General features: G+C 44.0%; 1 long non-coding RNA gene across 1 annotated transcript; it reads left to right on the forward strand.

The window, feature by feature from the left end:
* Window positions 1–2,614: 2,614 nt before the first annotated feature.
* Window positions 2,615–5,002, forward strand: LOC119354618. The gene is made up of 2 exons (XR_005171128.1): window positions 2,615–3,417; window positions 3,721–5,002. It is a non-coding gene; the product is annotated as an uncharacterized LOC119354618 (long non-coding RNA).
* The last annotated feature ends 2,974 nt before the right edge of the window (window positions 5,003–7,976 follow it).

Consider the following 7,976-nt stretch of genomic DNA (forward strand, 5'->3'; position numbering starts at 1 on the left):
TTCTCTTATTTGAGTTTTACCCATGCATTAGATGAGTACTTATTGTATGCTTGTTTGTTTGCGATAGAGTACCCGGAGTGCGCCGCTTGCTACTTTGAATCGCTAGGTTTCGCGGATCATCAGCAAGGCAAGTAACACTTTGATCATACATCCTACTACCTAATTTTATTGCATTAAATCAATCCTCAAACATTGCATGAATAGGATCTAATTAAATTGTGGGTTTTGGGAAGTAGATGAGGTAGTACCTATTACCTGTTTTATTATCAAACACTTGGGAGTTACTTCTACATTTGCTTATATTGCCATGATATGATAGTAGACGTGGATTGGGTGAGTGTATCCATGACAGATGTGAGATTGTTAAATTAATGGTTTATTTAAGGTGGCAACTTAAACACACATCTGGGTGGATTGAGGCACCTGGGTATTCCAGCGATTGCCTGTTTTTCTTTATGGACCGCCACCCATGCTCAAAGGGATCATGAGATTATTCATACTAGAAACTTCCGTGTGCAGCCACAAGCTACTATGGGCTCTAGCATAGTTGATTAAGTCGTGCGAACTCTTGCAGTGGTAGACTAGCAGATGTAGGGGAAAGTAGGTGTAACGGTCTACCCGTTCGTAAGGTGCTAGCACTTCTGAAAGTCTATTTCTCGGTCATCCGTTTCTCAAACACCATTAGTGCGAGAATCCCAACGAAGGAGATCGAGTCTTGTGGGGAAAAGTGCGAAAACCTCTGTAGAGTGTATAAACTAATCATGGTTAGCCGTGTCCCCGGTTATGGACAACTTGAGTATCTAGTACATGGATTATCATGTGAATCTCATCATGTTACTCTAATTAATTTTGTTGGGTTTTAATGATGATGCTTAATTGGGATTGAGAGGGTGTCTACACTCTCAATGTTTAACAACTACCATGATAGTTAAATAAAATTTATCCCTTTACAGTAGGGAAAAATTATCTTTACGCAAAACTGTAACCATAGAGCTTTCCACCAGCCAAATATGCATGTAGTATACCCTTATTCTTTCATTACTCTCTATGTGTTACTTTGCCAGCATATTCCATGTGATGACCCGTTTCGGGCTGCAACGTTCATGTTGCAGACTTTTCAGACGACGAGTAAGGTGCCTTTAGGTCGTGGTTCTATACTCAGTGATGCCGTTGGAGTTGATGGACTCACTTATCTTCCAAGCCTTCCGTTGTTATCATTATTAGATGGCCTTAAGCCATATTTATTGTAATAAGTTCTCTTTTGAGACATTCGATGTAATAAGTGTGTGATTGCTACTCTGTTATAAATCCTTCAAGTACTGTGCGTGTCAGCATTACCGATCCAGGGATGACACTAATGCACAGAGATCAGACTGGTTGAGATCTGGTCGCTACATCTCCATGGAGGGAACATGCCGAAAACGACCCCGTGATTCTTACCCCAATCTGAAAGATGACGTGGTGGAGGAACTCATTGATCGGTGCGACATCATCATCTCGGCTAACATGGCAGGTTCGTTCAAGACCATTCTCGACTCAACTAATAACGTAACCCAAGGGTCCAGGAGTGGTTTGATCTTCCCCATCTTCTTCGACGTGACCCTGATCACTGGTGCGGGCACGACGGAAGCCTCGCCTTGTGCAAGTTGATGCCACTTGATAATGATATGTGTGATGTTAAGATGCCATCACTTGAGCGTAAGGCTTGGGCAGGCGCAAATGGAGATTGGGTTGTTTCACTACAAGAAAATTGAAATATAGTGACGAAAATCCTCATGACGGTGGTTGACAACGTCACATATGTATCTAATGTGTGACGGTCTACAGGTTGTGTCACTGGTTTTTGTAAATCAATGACGATTAATGTCATTGAATCGACTCGAACGCTGCGCACCACCTAGCTACCAATTTCTATGACGTTTTGGTAATTTTCATGACAAACTTGCTACAGTCACTGACTTACAAATGTAACTGCTAGTAGCGGGACCTGCCATATCTGATTCACTGGTTATTGAGCGGTAGGACCAACACGTCGGTGTTTTTTTAAGGGACCCATGTGTCAATTTTGGTAGGTGAACACCATAATTTGTTCATAGGTTATTGTGTGATGCCATTATTTTGTTCAATCTAATATAAATATGTGGTGGCCAGAAAAAAGTTCATTAGTGGGGTCGTGAGCTGATGAATATGACGTGGCAGTTGTTTCGCTCCATCTCAAAAAGGGAAATATGAGATTGGGTGGGAAAGATTTGGTAGGAGGATTTTTCTACAGGACATATGCTTCAGTGTTTCTCTATGGGGTCCACACATATGACCCAAGAGAATTTCTTTACGGCGTATTGAGCAATGTAAAAAATTTCTGAGTCTAATATAAATAAGTAGTGGCCGAAAAAATGCTCATTGGTCGCGTTGGTGAGCTGATGGGTATGGCAGTATAGGGCAACAGTTGTTTCGTCCTAACAAAAAAAGTACTCCCTCCGACATGGTCTTTCCTGTAGAGATTTCCAACAGGATAGAGTTCACACATTTATCTAAACTATGCGAATATATCTTTATCATGTCATTGTACTACACGACCTATGGTAGGAATATTTCAGAGGTGAACATTTTGATCTGTTGGTATTTAAGCCCATTTAACAACCTACAGTTTCAACCTAATCCCCATTATCTCATCTCGCGTCGCCCCGATCCAATCTTGTGTCGTCTCCTTCCTTTCATCGTCTCGATCCAATCTGCTCGCATCCCCTCCGCCGCTCCTCTCCAGCAGCCCCCACGCTCCCACTCCCGCCCCGTCCACCTCCGCTGCCCCCACCATCGACGCAACAACCACCGCCACCGCCGCCATCGAGACCCCGGAGGAAGCTATGCAGCACCGGTGGTGGAATAGGCGCCGCCAACACCAGAGGCAGCCGCGCTTGGTAGGAGCAGCCTCTGGACGAGACAATTCTCCACATGATCTGGTGACACAAGCCGTTGACCCACCTGAAGAACCCCGTTTCCTGCGGCTGCTCTTCTGGACGCTCTTGGCGCTGCTCACCCATGGCGTGATGTCCGCTGCCGATGCCTCCAACCACGCTGACCTCTTGCTCCAGTTCTTCCACTTGGCTTATAGCTAGGTGGTTCTGGGCTTCAGGTCGGAGCCAACCACCGTGGCGCTCCTCTACCACGCCTGCTGCATCCTCCTCGAGACCATGCCGCCCTTCTTTGTTTCCTTGATGAGGCCACGACCGCAGGCATTTTGCAGCGCTGCTCCCATCCAGATGCTTTGTTGTGGTGCTCCTCCTCTCATTATCTCCATTTAAATGTTTGAGCGGGAATCAATGTCGCTTTCTGGCTGTGCATGAGTGGACATGTTCAGCGCGTGTGGGATTTCTCAAGTTCAAAGCTGACATCGTCGATGAGAAGACTGAACCTAAGGTGAGCAAAATGTTTCTTGCTGTAGTTTTGATGTGTTTACCCATGCTTTTATTAGTATGTGTATACTCTGGAGATAATGACTAACGTTGGCACCTGTAGCTTATCGACACTTAGATAACAATTGATGTTTTTCAACTGAAATATGCAATCACTAGGAGTTTTATACTTTTATTTTTCAACTACACGAGTGCAGCAAGCATGAGCAGGACGGACTATTGGGGATATGATAGGCAAATAATTTGCTAACACAGAACATTACATCTGAACAGTGATAGCCTGATTAGCTGAAATATTTTTGAGCAGGCTGAAGGTGGAGGATGGTGTGGACGAGATTTGGTCCGAGCATTGCACTCGGAGATGCTCTAATATTTAAGGAGTCCTTGTTTCTTATATTATATTTTATCACATTGCCATCAAATTAAATTGCTTGATTGAGTAAATAGGTTCATAATCTACTAGTAAATCTTTGCTAGCATTATTGGCAAGTTTCTGTAAGTAATCTTTCTAGTCAAGCACTTGTGTATCATATATAGTAATCTTAAGTTTTGCCATTTTTCTCTTCTGAATTTCCTCATCTTGTTTTCATAGCCATGCTGGTTGCGTCTTCTATGCTACTTGGTACACTCGTTAGACCCCAAAGCGTTGAAATCTTCTTTTTTTGTTAATATAATATTACGTGAAATGCCTATTAATAGGTCTGCTTATTTAAAGTACTACATTACAGAATCAGTTTTGTTAATTTTTACCATCAATGCAAAGACAAACATGTATTTGTGTGCTAATTTTGCTACTTTATTACATTCATGTTTGCTTTAGGAAAGTACATATGCGCATGAAATTTTTTTGCATTGTCTAAGGTCCAATTCCAAACGAGTTGAAGTGGAATTCTTTTAGTTAGTTCTATGACAAATGTTAGTAAGTATTTTGCAATTCATTTAGTTCCACTCTTTTTCATCTTGCTGGTTCAGGTAGTACAATCATGCCACTAGTTCGGGAGAGTGAGAGGGAAAGGAGGGCATTCCTTGCGGAACATAAACGCATGGGTGGTGTGTATGCTAAGCTAAGGGGTGTATTGATTACATGTACTTTAACCATTATACCTCTAGCTCTAAGTTATGCATGTTATCTTGTTAGTTTTCATCTCATTATGATGCAATGTTGTTGTGTTTGTCATTTATAGGCATCGGGAGGAGTTAGCCGCAAGACTTGAAGCACAAGAGAGAGCATTTGAAGAGATACAAAAGAAGCAGCAAGAAGAATTGGAGGCTCTAAAGAAGATCCAACAAGAGAAGAATGAAGCCCGGGCAAAGATGCAAAAGGAGATGCATAATCTGCTTGATTTTCTCTTGAGGGCTCAAGCAACTTAGCAAGCAACTCTGCAATCCCAGTCCAAACCAGATGGTTCATGAAAGCCATCCTTACATTGCAATCATCGGGACAACATATGTGGTCTTTAGTTAATATTAGTTTTCATCTTGTCTATTGTCTGTGTCAAACTTGAGTTAGTTTTTTACCCCCATTTTTGTTTACAGAATGATTTGGCTGAGACGATTTAATATATAATATGATTTCTCTTTCATATCAATTTATGATGTGATTTTTCTCTACAACTTTTTTATATAATTTGATGTGAAGTAAATACTTATTTTCATCGCAATTTAGATTTGACGGAAAGTAAATATATTTTGATGACGTCATCTACATCCATAATAAAAATAATGGCACTAGTAGTTGGATTGCTGCCTGGGTGTTGATGTGGCATAATGTTAGTGATGTTGCCTTGTCATCGAATATGGTACAATATGGCATAATTTCTCCTAACATGTGACATTAATTGACCGTCATGGAAATAGCAAGTCGATGATGTTCTATATAACGTCACTGAAGGTCCCAATTTCGGTGACGTTTTTGTGCGTGCGCCGTCACTAGGAGTAATCTGTGACAAGGTGTGGTGGCTTGGCATATTAGGGATGATAGAATACTCATATCAATAAGGAATTCCTTCTTTTCCGGGAGCCCATTCAGACAGAACTTCAAAGTTAAGCGTGCTCAGCTTGGAGTAGTGTTAGGATGGGTTACCGACCGGGAAGTTTCTCTCGGGTGCGCACGAGTGAGGAGAAAGTGCGCAGAAAAGACTAGTATTGATCTGTGGGGCCAGTATAGATCCCGCCAGGAGTAACGACCACCGGCGGGTGTGTCCGGGGCATTACAAGTTGGTAATCAGAGCCTTCCCCGACTTAGGAGCCCCCTGCTTGATCGAATCGCTGGCGTTGTTGAGTCTAGAAAAATGTTTTGAGTCTTATAGGATTATATATATCGGAGAGTAGGATTCTTTTTACTCCGCAGTCCCTTCGTCGCTCTAGTGAGGCTTCCTGATGTAGAATTTTGACTCTTCTCTTCTCAAATTTCACAAAAAAAAATTAGGATCATGCGGGTATCTTGGAATCGTTCCGATGGTTTTGTGACGAGAACATTGTTCTTGGTGCCTCCTGACATTTAGGGGTTGTGGCAGTGTCCCGGGGAATTGAGCTCCGAGGTGTTGTCGTCACAATTTTACCATTGCAGTTCTGGAATACCTGAGTTCACCGACATCGAAAATCTCCTTTATGCAGTTGTTGGTGAGATAACCTCGACGCCACCCAGTACTGGGGCGGGAGTTTGGGAGTATTGCCATAACTCGTATAACGGACTCTTTTCGAAGGTTGATGTAAATGATTTCCGAAGGTTTCTTGGTTATGTGTTGAAGGATGGATACAGCTTGATGTAGGATTTGCTAGTTTTGGGTGAGATATTATGCTTCCCATGTATCCCCAACACCTGATTGCATAACTAGAAAGTTTCGGGAGTTTCATAGGTGGGAATTCATGTAGCTCTAGTATTTATTTCCGCAAATATTTGGTTTATGATTGGGTAATCCTTACCAATTATTTGTTCATATCTGTACCTTGTTGTTTTTTCATCTACCTTTATCTAAGAGTCTTCTCAATTTATGGAAGTGTGATCATTTACTTTGGAATTCATTCGTTCATTCTTTGTTCGAGTGTTAAGGCTACATGTTGCAATTTCGATCCATTGATTCAGCTTGTATATATGTCTTTCAAGATGCTAACGGATGTCACCCTCTTCAGGATGGCTCCTCCAACGCGTCAGAATCCGGAACCTCCGCCACCACCTCCACCTCCGGAGGCATGGCAAGCTGTCATGGCCGCCACCAACGCCAACTTCTTGGCAATGTCTTAATCACAGAAGCTAAAGAAATGTGCAAAGTCATCCGTGAAAATCTCAAAGCCGCGCAATCACGCCAGAAGAGTTACTATGATAGCAAGCATCGTGACTTGGCTTTCGAGATAGGAGACCATGTCTACCTCCGCGTATCTCCAATGAAAGGTACTCGTCGCTTCGGTATCAAAGGGAAGCTTGCCCCTAGATACGTTGGTCCTTTCAAGATCATTGGCAAAAGAGGCGATCTCGCCTATCAACTTGAGCTTCCATCCAACTTTGGAAACGTGCATGACGTGTTTCACGTGTCTTAGCTTCGCAAGTTTTTCAAGATTCCTGACCGCACCATCAACTTCGAAGAGATTGATCTCCAAGAAGACCTGTCTTATCATGAGCATCCCATTGCTATTCTTGAAGAAACTGAGCGCAAGACTCGCAACAACTCTATCAAATTCCTGAAAGTGAAGTGGTCACATCATTCCAACCGAGAAGCCACCTGGGAACGCAAGCACCGCCTTCGTTCTGAATATCCGGAGTTCTTTCAGTCCTAGATCTCGGGACGAGATCCTTTCGTAGCGGTGGACTGTTGTAACACCCCGGATGTAACTTGCCATATTTGTATTCCAACTCTTGCCATTTTCGGCTCTAAGTTATTTGATTCCCTCGTGATTGGGTTTTGTCTTTGTTTTGCATTTCGTCCATGTCATGCATTGCATATCATGTCATCATGTGCATCGCATTTGCATACGTGTTCGTCTCATGCATCCGAACATTTTACCCGTTGTCCGTTTTGCAACCCGGCACTCCTACGTCCTCCGGCGCCCCCTTTGTCTCTTTCCATATGCGTGTGTTAAAATTTCTCGGAATGGACCGAGATTTGCCAAGACGCCTTGGTACACCACCGGTAGAGCGCCTGTCAAGTTTCATGCCATTTGGAGTCCGTTTGATACCCTAATGGTTAACCGGGGAACCGTAAAGGCCTCGTGTGTGTTACATCCCAACACCCCTCCAAAGTTGCTCAATAACCCATCCAAACCCCCTCCATCCTCTCGGTCGTTTAATCACGATCGCGTGGCTGAAAACCGCACCTCATTTGGACTCTCCTAGCTCCATCTACCTATAAATACACCTCCCCCTCCGAAATTTCCGCCCTAAACCCTAAAATTCCCCTCCGCGCCGCCGGACACGTCCGGGCGACGCCGGACGAATCGCGCCCCCGCCCGCGGCCAACCGCGGGACGCCACGTGGCAGCGCCACCGCCCCGCGTCGCCGGCCCACCAGGCCCGCGACCGGCCCCCGTAGCCCGGCTCCGCCCCCGCGCCCCGCCGCCCTTCCTCCGC

This window comes from Triticum dicoccoides, chromosome 2A (assembly GCF_002162155.2).
Source record: "Triticum dicoccoides isolate Atlit2015 ecotype Zavitan chromosome 2A, WEW_v2.0, whole genome shotgun sequence".
NCBI classification, from domain to species: Eukaryota; Viridiplantae; Streptophyta; class Magnoliopsida; order Poales; family Poaceae; genus Triticum; species Triticum dicoccoides.